The 14,437-nt window shown below is 42.5% G+C and overlaps 1 long non-coding RNA gene across 1 annotated transcript; it reads left to right on the plus strand.

The window, feature by feature from the left end:
* Nucleotides 1-5,978: 5,978 nt before the first annotated feature.
* Nucleotides 5,979-6,708, plus strand: LOC134617176 (uncharacterized). The gene is made up of 3 exons (XR_010573309.1): nt 5,979-6,170; nt 6,252-6,534; nt 6,649-6,708. It is a non-coding gene; the product is annotated as an uncharacterized LOC134617176 (long non-coding RNA).
* Nucleotides 6,709-14,437: the final 7,729 nt, after the last annotated feature.

Below are 14,437 nucleotides of genomic sequence, written 5' to 3' on the forward strand. Positions count from 1 at the left end.
TGGTGCCTTGTGTTCCATGTTTTCCTCACCCCGTCATGTGCTGTTCCTTGTTCTCTCTCTCCCTCCAGGTTGCCTCTGTGCACGTCTTGTGTTGCGTTAAAGGTTCGTGTCTGGTGTCAGCATTTTCAGTCTCCGTGTCTTTCCCGTCCTGTCACGTGTAATTATCCTCACCTGTGTTCCCCGTGTGCTTCCACTTTCCTCGTTACCTTCTGGGTATTTATGTCCGAGTCTCCCTCTGTTCCATGTCACATCGTCCCTCATGCTGTGTGTTTCCCAGTGTCTCCTCGTGTGCATTAGTTTTATTAGAGCAGGGGTCTCCAACTCCAGGCCTCGAGGGCCGGTGTCCTGTAGGCTTTAGATGTGTCCTTGGTCCAACATAGCTGATTCAAATGGCTGAATGACCTCCTCAACATGTCCTGAAGTTCTCTAGAGGCCTGGTAACGAACTAATCATGTGACTCAGGTGTGTTGACCCACAGTTGTATCTAAAACCTGCAGGACACCGGCCCTCGAGGCCTGGAGTTGGAGACCCCTGTATTAGAGTTTCCCAGTTTAGTTTAGTTTTGTATGCTTTCTGCCCTGCCAGCCAATACAGCTGTGGCTTTTTGAGTTTATTGCTTGTGTCAGTGAGTTTGCGTTTGGGTCCAATCCCTGCCTGCACACAGCCGTAACATGATAAGTACTATACTATATTGCCTGATCCTGCTACTGTCCCCTTTTTAAAAGCTCTTCTTTCCAAATTTGAGCTCAAATATCAATCTGATTGGACTGTCTATATGATGTCCTGGGTTGACCAGTCATTTCTAACCCGAATGAAGCTCAACCAAAGTTTGTTTGTTTTTTATTTAAGTTAATAGACTTGAACGAACTTTGGGACCTGTTTGGGCAATTATGTTCAGTTTAGTCTGGTACCTTTTTTTTGGACTGGCATTTGATTCCAAGTTGTCATTTCTAATTTATTTTGCCGATTTTTAACCTTAGCCTAATGAATCTATTAATGATTATTTCTTTTACTCTGCAGCAAGACAGCAGCCTGTTGGGCTTTCTCCAAGATACCTACTGCATTTGGGAGCTCCATGAGGGAAGAACCAACACTTTTCAATTTGGTGTATGCACCAAACACTTACACTTCACTTTATACACTTCATGGGACATAGAGCACCTGCCTTGAAGTTTTTTAAGGTCCAGTCTTCTCCAGCAAGAATGTCATTACTGTGTTAGATTGCAGTTTTTCCATTTTTCACAGATGCTGGCAGACTTAGTAACTTTGTGGATGATGCAGCCCGTGAGATGGAACAGAATACATTTCTCGGCTTTTGTGAGTTCCACTCTGACAGATGCACTGGGGGTTGCTCCACTGTGTCCACTGTGCAGATAGCTACTGTCATCTTCCTGGTAGCTCCCAGACCTGAAGGTGGCAAGGAACTGCCCAACAGATACTATCATTATCATATATTACTGAGTGCACATTGGAATTCAACTTGAGTTGGGACAGGAATTTTAGACCTCACACAGCGGAAAGTGTTTTTAAGGCAGCCTTGTGTGAACCTTTAACTTATTATTACCACTCCTAACTGAACAGCCCTCCACCCTCCCTGTTGGAGCTTAGATTCAGGCCAATATTTTACTCAAGTACATTGGGCCATATATAAGTAGTCTGTTCTGATCTTTAATTGGAGTATCTAGTTATAATCTTGATTATTTTATGTTGTAATGTAATACACTATGCTCCTTAAATTTATCCTGCTTTGTTAATCTATTGTGTGTTTGTAGGTGTCGTAAAGCGAGTGTGTACTGGGCCGCCATGTGGTGATGGAAGATTAAGCAAGTAAGCAGGACGTGGAGCAATAGTTTTCTGACCGTCGCTGTGATAATTGTTTTAGATATAATATCATAGAAATGTAAACTCAGCTCCAACTGGACGCATTTGTTTTGTAGTTTTCGGTTTTGCGTGGAGTAAATAAATGTTTTCCTTTTTTACATTTGCCTCATTCTTTTTGCTACCGAAAGGCATACAAGTGATCCAAGAAAAGCACGAGTCAGAAACTTTATGTCCTGCAGAAGCGGCAAAGAAGGACCGAAGATTGCCGCTACACTCCCTTTTGACCCGTCTTTATGCCATGGAACAGATGAACAATATTCTGGAGGAAGGAGATGGCTTTTTCATACTACTTCATTTTGAGCTTGCTCAGGGCTGTAATTTGGATGATGAGATGACATGAGAACAAACCAATGATCTATCTACTCTACAAACCATGCAGTAGTAATATAGCAGAGAGGGCAGTTTTCTTGCTGCACCATGTATTTTAGCCCAGCACTTGTTGCCTTGCTGAAAACATTTAGGTCAGGAGCAACCTTCATCTTATCAGAGTGGCTGGGCTCAAGAGCTGCAGCTGATAGGTGTGGAGCAAGTTTTAATGCCATTCCTAAAAGGATACTAAGTTCTTAATCAGGGCCACTGGGACCTCATTGGAGGGAAGGTTATCTTTGCTGAAAAATATCCCCAGGAATTTTAAGAGTATTTAAACAGAAGAACACAGTTGTTCAGGAAGAGAGGACCAGGTTAGTGTAGCTGAGTGCACTTGACGTAAATTTTAGTTGGTTTAAGTTCAGTTATGTTTATTTGTGCCAAGTTAACTTTTGAGCTATTGGTTTTTGTAAATATTTTTTGGTCACAGAAAATTTTGTTTTCTTTAGAGCTCTATTTTCTTTCCTTGTTTTCCTTAGTACTGCCATAAAATAACTGCTAATCTCCCACGGTCTGGAGCGCCACACAAGGTCTCACCTCGTGGAATTTTAATGATAATGAGAACGGTGTGGAACCAGCCCAGAAGTACTCAGGAGGAACTTGTCAGTGATCTCAAGGCAGCTGGGACAATAGTCACCAAGAAAACAGTTGGTAACACACTGCGTGAAGGACTGGAATCCTGCACTGCCCACAAGATCCCCCTGCACAGAAAGCACATGTACAGGTCCATTTGAAGTTTGCCACTGAAGAGGACGGGGTGAAAGTGTTGTAGTCAGATGATACCAAAATCGAGCTCTTTGGCATCAACTTGTAGTGTTTGGAGGAGGAATGCTGTCAAGAACATCATGCCCACCGTTAAACATGGAGGTGGAAACATTATTGTGGCAGGCGGCACGGCTGTGGGGGAAGCAGACGCACCTGAGCGGCATCCTCAATCATGACTCGCCAGCTTGAAACAGATGTAGCGGAGGTCGGGGTGCGCAAGGGACTCGAGGTCAGCGTGCTGTCTAGACCAGCCTTGCTTCCACCAGAGGCCACATGCCAAACCGCCTGGGAGCCTCGGATCACAGCCACGGTTGCCGGACCAGATTCATCATCACTGCAGGACAAGCGGCCGACCCCTGGAACCAATACGTCCCCGCCGCTGGGCCATGAGCCTGGGATGCCAACAGTTGGGGCTGATTCCCTCTCCCGCTTGTGGGGGGTTGAGTAAGTTCAGCTGGATGGCTCCGCGGCCTCAGTCCGCCTCAGTCGGGCAATGAGGGCAATTTATGTGTTTATGTATACTTTATCAAGGGGTTAGTCATCGTAAACACAGTTATTTAAATCAAGTGTTTTTGATTTACAAAAAACATAACTGTGCTGTTGTACTCGGTTTAATGAAACTATAATTACGTCAAGAAACTTGTGACTGAAATATGAATTCTTAAGCTTTCAGTCCCTTTCACTTCTCCATAATCTATAAATATGATAAAAGATGTGACTGAGCTTGACTGGCATACAAGTTTAGAAATGGTATTAAAAAGATGAGTGCAATAAACAATGTTAACTTACTCTTTAGCTGACAGCCAAAACTGCCCCTCGGGGATAAATAAAGTCTTTCTGATTCTGAAAACAGTTTTAACCAACAACCAAAACCATTGAACTAACAGCCCAAACTGTTAACCCTGTGAGTAACAGTAACTGTTCAGACTAATCCTCGAAGATTTTACTGTTAGAATGCATATATATTGATTGAACCACATACACAATTGTATGTTTTATGTATGTTAGATAATTAATTACCAAAAATTGACAGTCTGTCTCCCTGGAAGTTGATTTAAATTTGCTGGTAAGTGCTAATTTGTAATTTGTAGTCGCCATGTATCATGTGACAACCCAAATTTTGAACCCCTGCTGACACAACTCTGACTTACTCAATGACTCTGGTCGGAGTATGTCCACAGAGTAACTTGTGTAATGTAATTATATTATTTTATACATATAATATATAATTGAACTGAATCTATACTTCACCAGCTCTTGACTTACCCTTCATGACAAAAACATCACAAATCTCTTACGCACAGTTACTCTGAAGCTGCATTTGAAATACATGTTTTTTATTATCTGTGCTCTTTTTCATCTGCAATGGATTCACTGCCCTGCCTATAATCACAAATCACAAAAGAGTGGCAAAACAATTATTATGTCACTCTATCATCTGATTATGCATAATGAGGAGGTCAATAATCCTTTCAGTAAATGAGGGTTTATCAGGGTAAGCCATAAACTTTAGATTGTGCCTTCCACTGCCTTGGAAGTGGTTCAGCTCCTCACTGACCATGTTTTCTGTCTTCGTGGCATTCCATATTTTGGACTGAGGTCTGCAATTCACGTTTAGAGTCTAGAAGAAATTCTGCGCTCAGGTCAGCCTGTCATAAGGTTTTCACCCTCATAGTAATGACCAGACAAAGAGGCTCATCCAGGAGCTAGAGGCAGCTCTGCATTGTGTAGCGTCCTCCAACGGTACCACCTAAGCTCCCACCTAGTGTGGACCACAACACCCTAACGTCTGCTGCCACAGACCTGTCTCCCTTTGAGGCGAGCTTGGGATACCAACCTTTCCTCTTTCCGTCTTAGGAGGCCGAGTTAAATGTCCCATCCATCCACCATCACCTCTGTTGCTGCCAGAGAGTCTGGAGAGCCACTTGGCCACTTTGCTCAAGAATCACAGAATAAACAGCGTGCAGACTGACATTGCCTTCCAGCGCATAGATACATCCCCGGTCAGAAAGTCTTGTTGTCAGCAAAAAATATCCAACTTTACAGTGAATCCAAAAACCTATCTCCAAGTTTTGGTGGCTTGTTTGAGATCCTGTCAATAAATAATTCTGTCATTACCTCAGTATATGAAAATTCACAACAAAACCAAATTAACTGCTAAACCTTTCCTCACTGTCTCACGAGTGGGTTCGTTATTCTGTTGGTTCACGACAATGACAGGTGATTAAATTCTTTTTTTTCTTTTAAGAAGAATTTATTTAGCATAAGAAGCACGAAAACACTCTCAAAACACCTCACAACACATAAAACTGTTTTAGTGGCAAAGTGCAAACCCAAAAATAATTGTGCTGCAGAAAAATGTTCCCCATCAATGTTATATGGACTAAAATAGAACTACACTAACACACACACCAACTGCTTAACAGGTTTACAGTTTTTTACAGACGCTAGGACACATTTCTCAATACTTAGGTCACTTTTGCAAAACTACTCACACAGTGAGCACAACAGAAGTCTATGTGGGCTAAACTGAGGATCAGTTATCATTGTTTTGGCACAAAATGCATTCAATGACTACATCTCTCAAATTTCATGAATTATTTTCTCACTCAGACACAACAACTGCCAAAAATCTTTGTACGTGCAGGACATTTTGCATGTACTTACATACTGTTTTCAAAACTGTTAAACTTATGGTCAAAACAATAACATAATGCAAAACTGAATAAGACAGCAAAATTCAACAGCAATATTTTATTGAAACATATTTTAAATCTAAAAATGCAGTTTAACCAGCCACAGCTGATTCTCATTGTAGATGAACATCTACACAGGTGTTACTCCTTCAATTTCATTACAAAAGGAGACAACTGCTGAATAGGTTTGTTTTGTGATGTAAACATGGACCCAGCCAGAAATGGAGAAGTGGCTGAAAGAGGAAGAAGAGTGGCTGGGAGGGGGCGAGGAATACGTATGCGTGGTGGAAGAAGAATAAGAGGAAGATCAAGAGCTGTAGTCTCAGATGAGATCAGAGCTACTGTAATTGATCATGTAGTAAATCATGGTCACTCAATGAGAGAGGCTGGTCAGAGAGTGCAGCCAAATCTGCAACGCTCTACAGTGGCATCTATTGTTAGAGTTTTCCGGCAAACCAACAGGTAACTTGTATTCTGCAAGGGCATTTGCACATTTCAGAAGTAAATAAGCTTTTGTGTAATTGTTGTTGCATTTCTGCTTAGGACTCAACGGTTACCTCACACAGGAGGGAGAGGACGGATGTTCACTGATGTGCAGGAAACTGCCATTGTTGATATGGTCATCAGAAACAATGGGATAAAACTCACTGAAATTAGACACAGAGTCTTGGCAGACAACGTTACTTTCGCAAATATCCACAGTGTAAGCATAACAACAATTTCTAGAGTCCTGAAAAAACATCAGGTCAGGATGAAACAGTTGTACACTGTGCCTTTTGAGAGGAACTCTGAACATGTCAAGCAACTCAGGAACCAGTATGTCCAGGTAAGATCACAATAAAATACAGATCAGTTTTTGAACAAAACCAAACACACACAAAGACAATTTTTACAAATTTACTACTGTAACAGCTTATGTTGCCTTGTGGATTTATGTTAGAGAGTCATGGAGATTGAAGGCAGGCAAACACACCACATTTTCATCTTTGTGGATGAGGCAGGTTTCAACTTGGCCAAGGCACGGCGACGAGGGAGGAATGTGATTGGGAAGAGAGCCACAGTGAATGTCCCGGGCCAGACGGGTGCCAACATCACAATGTGCGCAGCAATATCCACTGATGGACTGCTGTTACACAGACCACTAATTGGGCCATACAACACTGAACGGCTCCTTGCGTTCCTGCATGATCTCTATGGAAGGGTTGTGCTAGGTGAGGAAAGGGATGCGGAGAGAAGGAATCAGCCAACATTTATAATTGTATGGGACAATGTGGCATTTCATCACTCCCGTGCAGTCACCGAGTGGTTTGCAGCCCATCCCAGAATGGAGTCTCTTTTCCTCCCACCTTACTCTCCATTCCTCAACCCCATAGAGGAATTCTTTTCCTCATGGCGGTGGAAGGTTTACGACCATCATCCACATGATCAAATGTCCCTCCTGTATGCAATGAATGCTGGATGCCTGGAGATCTCAGCAGAAGATTGCCAGGGATGGATCAGGCATGCCAGAAGATTCTTTCCTAGGTGTATTGCCCTAGATGACATAAGATGTGATGTGGATGAGAACCTGTGGCCAAATGGAGAAGACCGAGTAGATTAGCATTACTATTGTATGTGTATCAGTGGATGGTGTGTATACAAATTCTTGTATTTTGGGATTACTTAGTGCAAAAAAATAAAAATACATAAACAAATATTAACGAATTCTGCATGATGTCTGATTCATTCCAGTAACATATATTGAAATTATAAACGGAGATGTCCTTGTTTTACACAAGAAAACACTGTGTAATGCTACATGTTGTTAGTGTTTTTTAGGTCATTGTTTTGTGGGTGACAAAGTGTGTTTGTCGGCTGTCAACCTTTGCTAGTGTTCTGGTAGAATGAGTTTATTTGAGACCTGAATAAAGTGTTTTGGTAGTTGTAGTGCATTTTGAATGTGAAATGAACTGCTTTGCCAAGCTGAAGGTCAGTTAGGAGAATTGTGTGAAGAGTTTTGCAAAAGTGACCTAAGTATTGAGAAATGTGTCCTAGCGTCTGTAAAAAACTGTAATATCTGACTTTATAAAGGCATGGTGCAGACATGAAAAAATAAATTTTCTGCAATATGAGAGTAATGAGCTCCACTCTATTGAAAGGTGATAACACCAGAGCACATTTTACATACAGGTGTACAAGCTGTGCAGAAAGTATCATTGTCCTCCAGTCCTCTGTGCTGGCCCCTGTGTGTGTGTGTGTGCCTGTTTGTGTGTGTGCCTGTTTGTGTGTGTGCCTGTTTGTGTGTGTGCCTGTGTGTGTGTGTGCCTGTGTGTGTGTGTGTGTGTGCATGTGTGTGCCTGTGTGTGTGTGTGCGTGTGTGCATGTGTGTGTGTGTGTGTGTGCGTGCGTGTGTGTGCGTGTGTGTGTGCGTGTGTGTGCGTGTGTGTGTGTGTGCGTGTGTGTGTGTGCCTGTGTGTGTGTGTGCCTGTGTGTGTGTGTGCGTGTGTGCGTGTGCGTGTGTGTGTGCATGTGTGTGTGCGTGTGTGTGTGTGCGTGTGTGTGCGCGTGTGTGCGTGTGTGTGCGTGCGTGTGCGTGTGCGTGTGTGTGTGCGTGTGTGTGTGTGCGTGTGTGTGTGTGTGCGTGTGTGTGTGCGTGTGTGTGTGCGTGTGTGTGTGTGTGCGTGTGTGCGTGTGTGTGTGTGTGCGTGTGTGTGCGTGTGTGTGCGTGTGTGTTAACCACGCTTTTTGCTCCATTTCTGAATCTCAGCTTATCTGTTTGTTCTTCTCTGTGCAGAAAACCTGGAACCACTGAGAATGAGTTACTAAGAGACAAAGAGAACTCTTTCTTTCTTTTCTTTCATTTTATTATCTAGTGCTCTCTCTCGTCCTGTCTTAACAAAACACAGTGGCCTTGGATCACAGGAATGTTTGATTATGCTATATGTGGTGTGGTGTAAATGCCACTAGGAACACTATGGAGACATCAACAATTTACATTTTGAAGCCAGCCGTAGATCTGGCTCCTGTTATACCATAATCATCACGACATCCGAGGCCAACGGGAGCATTTTACTCACTTCCCCAGATAAGCGTGTCCACCTTCAAGCCAGGCTAATGATCACTAGTCTTTGAAACTGTGGTGGAGCCACAGTGTGATGCACTGTACACAAATTCCTTTGCTGGTTAGAAAACAATTTTACCATAAATCATTGTGTTTGTAATGTTAGATTCGAGATTTTGAATCTGTTTATTGCTCTCAGCACAGCCACACAGCAAAGTTGGGTAGAAAGAAAACAGGGTTCAAACAGGATGACAAGAAAATAACAGAGCACAATAAGGTGGTACAGTGATTAGCAGTAGTTTTATCAGATGGTAAGAATGGGTTTCCTCTAGATACAAACCAACTGCCTTAAGGACAAGAAGTGTGGAACCTCTTAAGCTGCTGAGGCATCTCAAGCTTTGCTAGCCTCCATCCATCCTTTGTCTTCTACTCATCCAGTCCAGGGTTGCAGGTGGGATGGAGCCTATCCCAGCTGCCATTCAATTTCAATTCAATTCAATTTTATTTATATAGCGCCAAGTCACAACAAAAGTCGCCTCAAGGCGCTTTATATTCTACAATAGATCACACAATAATAAATACAGAGAAAAACCCAACAATCATATGACCCCCTATGAGCAAGCACTTTGGCGACGGTGGGAAGGAAAAACTCCCTTTTAACAGGAAGAAACCTCCGGCAGAACCAGGCTCAGGGAGGGGCGGGGCCATCTGCTGCGACCGTTTGGGGTGGAAGACGTGCTGTGGAAGAGAGACAGAGATTAATAACAGATATGATTCAATGCAGAGAGGTCTATTAACACATAGTGAGAAAGGTGACTGGAAAGGAAAAACTCAATGCATCATGGGAATCCCCGGCAGCCTACGTCTATTGCAGCATAACTAAGGGAGGATTCAGGGTCACCTGGTCCAGCCCTAACTATATGCTTTAGCAAAAAGGAAAGTTTTAAGCCTAATCTTGAAAGTAGAGATAGTGTCTGTCTCCCGAATCCAAACTGGAAGCTGGTTCCACAGAAGAGGGGCCTGAAAACTGAAGGCTCTCCCTCCCATTCTACTTTTACATACTCTAGGGACAGCAAGTAAGCCTGCAGTGTGAGAGCGAAGTGCTCTAATAGGGTGATATGGTACTACAAGGTCATTAAGATAAGATGGGGCCTGATTATTTAAGACCTTGTATGTGAGGAGCAGGATTTTGAATTCAATTCTGGATTTAACAGGAAGCCAATGAAGGGAAGCCAAAACAGGAGAAATCTGCTCTCTCTTTCTAGTCCCTGTCAGGACTCTTGCTGCAGCATTTTGGATTAGCTGAAGACTTTTCAGGGAGTTTTTAGGACATCCTGATAATAGTGAATTACAGTCGTCCAGCCTGTAAGTAATAAATGCATGAACTAGTTTTTCAGCGTCACTCTGAGACAGGATATTTCTAATTTTAGAGATGTTGCGCAAATGGAAGAAAGCAGTCTTACATATTTGTTTAATATGTGCATTGAAGGACATGTCCTGGTCAAAAATGACTCCAAGGTTCCTCACAGCATTACTGGAGGCCAAGGTAAAGCCATCCAGAGTAAGAATCTGGTTAGATACCATTGTTGTCTTCTTGGGTATTCATCAAAGTAGGAAGCTCTTCGTTTTAGCAAATTTGTCTTTTACGCAAGTATGCGATTGATGTAGCTTTTTAAAATAAGCGGAACAACAAGCCGTCAGAAACGCGAACATCAAAGGTCGTCACCATGAACTCCGTACTATCAGTGCGATCCCTCACGCAGATGTTTGGTGGCAAAGCACAAGACATCATCAATGAAATCGATAATGTCCACATGGTTTGGCTTGAGGAGATCCAACAAGAAGCCAATCGCATGTTCTCAAGAGATTTTAATGCTGAACCAGAGTTGATGCCGAAAACGCCGTCACAGAAGAAAAACAGTCGCAGAAAGCGTGTGTCTTTGAGTCAAGAAGAAAATCAGGGAAAGCAAAGATACTCAAAGGGAAGGCGCAGTAACCTTCGTGGCTCTTCTGTTAAATCACTGCAATTCATTGCTAAAGAGGATCCCACTTCTGAGGCCTCCACCTCTGAAGCCAGCAGCACTGGACAGTCCAAACGTACCACTCGCAGAAACAAACAGACAAAGCCTGAGTTGGTAGATGATGAGAGCCAGTCACCTCATGACAGCCATAAAGCTGAAGAAGTGCAAAACAAAACGCCAATGCTGGAGGAGGTGGTGGTGGATAAAAATAAGGAGGTGAATGATGCTAAAGTCAAACCAGATGACGCAGTTGGAAACGCCACACCTCCTGAGTCTCTTAAGATTCCCTTACCTGAAGCCATTGTCAGTATCTCTCATGTAGACCGCTTGTCTGCTGAGCTTGCAAAAGAGCCAGAGCCCTCTCCTGGCCATACAGCTGCTAAGATTGCAATAGCTGAATCTGCTCAAACCTCAAGGCGCAGCTCTGTGCAGTGCTCCCTGAAGCTACGTCACTCTCTGGCTGGCCTGCGGCACAGTATGACTCAGCTGCCATAGGGACAGGCTCCCCATTTACACCCTGGACAGGTTGCTAGTCTGTCGCTGGGCTAACACACACAGACAGACAACCATTCACACCTATGGGCAGTTTGGATTTACCAATTAACCTAACCCCACAAACAAGACATGTGGGAGGAAATTGGACTAGCAAGAGAGAACCAAACAGAAAGACCCCACCCAAATGGTGAAACCCAGAGCCTCCTTGCTGTGAGGCAACAGTGTTAACCACTACACCACCATGCTGACCCCTTACACCTCTGCCAGCTTGTTCAATCGCATTGTCAGTGATTATGCTGATGCATCTTGGGTTTGGATGGCCAGGACTACAAGACCTGGAGTGTGCAAATTATCAGCCAATCAGCTTCTGTGTTACCCCACAATGATCTTCAAATGAGCCACCATCTCTCCCAATCAATGCCGATTTGGCAAAAGGTGTAGGATGACTGACAGCATCCATAGAGTCCAGCTGCATTTGGAAAGACCCCGGCAGGAAAAACAAGCCCGTTCTTATAGAATTTCTGGTATATGAAAAAGTCTCACCAGGCTCATCTGGCATGCTTTTGGGACACATGACATGTCCAATGTGTCTAATTGCTCTGCCACAATGTCACTAGACTGTACAATGCCCAACAGTAACTTTGCTGCTTTTCAATGTCAGTGTTGGGATCAAACCTACCAAAGTTCTTTTTCCTCTATATAGACAAAGCAACAGCCGATTTTTAGCTTCCCTGGTACCTGCTGTATACCTGTTATGGCCCTGGCCATATTCATTACAGTTTAGTATTTCTTCTGTGTGCTGTTTTGTGCATTAGTATGACCCTTCTTCTTTATCTCTGAGTCTCTCTCTCCAGGTCTCCTAATAATTGGTCAGATCCATGGCTTTAAATCCAGCCTTCAACATCACACACAACAGTGGAAGGATTGGCTGGATGTGAATGCCATGCAGCTAAATTTAAAGACATGCAGTGGGAGCCACAGGCAGATGGGGCAATGGTTGTCAATGGTTTAACCCTGAAGAAAGTGTTCAAATACTTGGCTCCACCATTTCCAGTGATGGCCAGAGGTGGCAAAAGTACAGAATATCTGTACTTAAGTAGAAGTACAGATACTAGTGTTAAAAATACTCCAGTAAAAAGTACAGTACTGATTCAACTTCTTTACTTGAGTAAAAGTAAAAAATAACTAAAGAGGAAAATGAGTAGGGAAGAGGTTAAAGTGGGTTTCAGCAGGTGGAGGATCCCTAAAATCACTTGTAATGGCTCAGTGTAAAGAAAAGAATCACAACTCACAATAATTTCTATTGTAGATTTTCTTAGTGTACAGGCTGCGATTCAGCTACTTTAAGATGGCGATTTTAAGATGGCGCGGCCACGTCCAGACGCCTTCCTGACTGCTCCGCTCCGACTATGCACCTTTTTAGTTTTTGCACAAGTTGAGGAGCGTGTCAGGTTACATTTCACTGTGTGTTATACTTGTATAACTATGCATGTGACGAATAAAGAACCTTGAACCTTGAACCTTGAGCTAACCTGCTGCTCTTTGTGGATGTACACAACCGAAGTCAACAACTGGATTCAACCAGATGTCAGCTGATGTTTGATGAGTTGTCCTTTTTTTTCTATAAAGTTGTTATGAAGGTGGAATTCAGTAAATGAATCTCAGTATCATCAGCTTAACTTTAAATTAATCTCTGCAACACTTCATTTAAGCTAACTCTGACCATGAAACCACAGCTGCTGTGCACCAGTCACACACACTTTAAATCCAACACAGTACAGCAAATTATCCTGTTTATCAGAGTATTTTCATGCAACCTTTAAAATGAATTAATGTTGCATGGAATAAATAAATAACACAGTAAGTCTACCTCAGTTCTTACCTTTAAATCTAACCTCTGTTGTTCCTCTCCTGTCCTGTTTTTCTGATCTTTCTCCATCTCTGAGTGAAGTTAATTCTCTTTCTTTTCTCTCCCTGTGAAATACAGCAACTGGACCTTTAGCCAGCAACACACTGTGAGACCAACTGCACACAAACACTTTGTTTGTTTCCTGATGTTTGTTGAGTATGTTGTTTGCATGTTGCATTTAAAATTACCTGCCACAACATGTTATTGCCTTTATCCTCGCTCATCTTCTGTACTGCTAGGTAGATGTGGAAGTACCGCAAACGTAACTTATGGACAACTGCAGTCATTCTGGTGTCTAAAGGCTCGCAGTTGCATCATGTTGAATCATGACTTCAATGGTGTGTATTGAAGACCTGTTGGCAAAAAACACCTTATGTCTCAAGCTCAATGACCTCAAGAGAGACTGAAGAAGAGGAGGCATAACCATCTTTAAGAGGACATACGGGGAGTGTGAACTTCATGCCAGAGGATTACTTCAACTTTTTCATATGCAATCCAGCTAAGCCTGTGCTTACATGAGAAAAATCATTTATTGTATGCAATTATATAAAATATTGTTATAGTTATACAGAAATTATCGTTGAAACACACACACACACAGCAGCCAAAACATGTAAATAACATGTTGCTAGGTAACTAGAGTGTTGTTTTACACGTTCTGTGGTGTCATAATAAGTCCTTTGGAGGTTCAAGGTGTAAAGGTTTGTATATCTTTCTCTTTATGCCACACACCCCAAAGGTCACTATTGATAAACTTATTTTAGGAAAAGTAATGGAATTTAAAGTTATGGCGTTTCCATTTCACAGTTTGAAACTTTAAAATGCAATGATGGACAAGAAAGGCAAGCAATGCTTGCCTTGAAAATACAAACACAAAACAACAATTAATTAAAATGTACTAAAAAGCGATCTTTGTCCTTTCCTCTTAAACAGTGCTGTTGTTTCTGCTTGCCTTTATGTAAAAGTTACTGCTTGCTAATGTTAAAATGCCAAAGGAGTCAAAATGACACATTTGGCACCTCTAGTGCTAAACTTTTACCAGTGCTAAACTTTTACCCTTGCAGGAACATTATTTGAAGCATCTTTTCGGCATTTAAACATTAAAAATTAAAACATGAAGATGTGCAGACGGATTTATGGCTGTACAATCTGAGAACACGATGCCTCTGCAAGCATACTAAGCAGCACACTGACAAATATCTTGACTATATTTTACCTTTTTAGCAATGGCAGACAGCTTTTATTCACCACTGCACGCCATGCT

The sequence above is a fragment of the Pelmatolapia mariae genome, linkage group LG18 (assembly GCF_036321145.2).
Source record: "Pelmatolapia mariae isolate MD_Pm_ZW linkage group LG18, Pm_UMD_F_2, whole genome shotgun sequence".
NCBI lineage: Eukaryota > Metazoa > Chordata > Actinopteri > Cichliformes > Cichlidae > Pelmatolapia > Pelmatolapia mariae.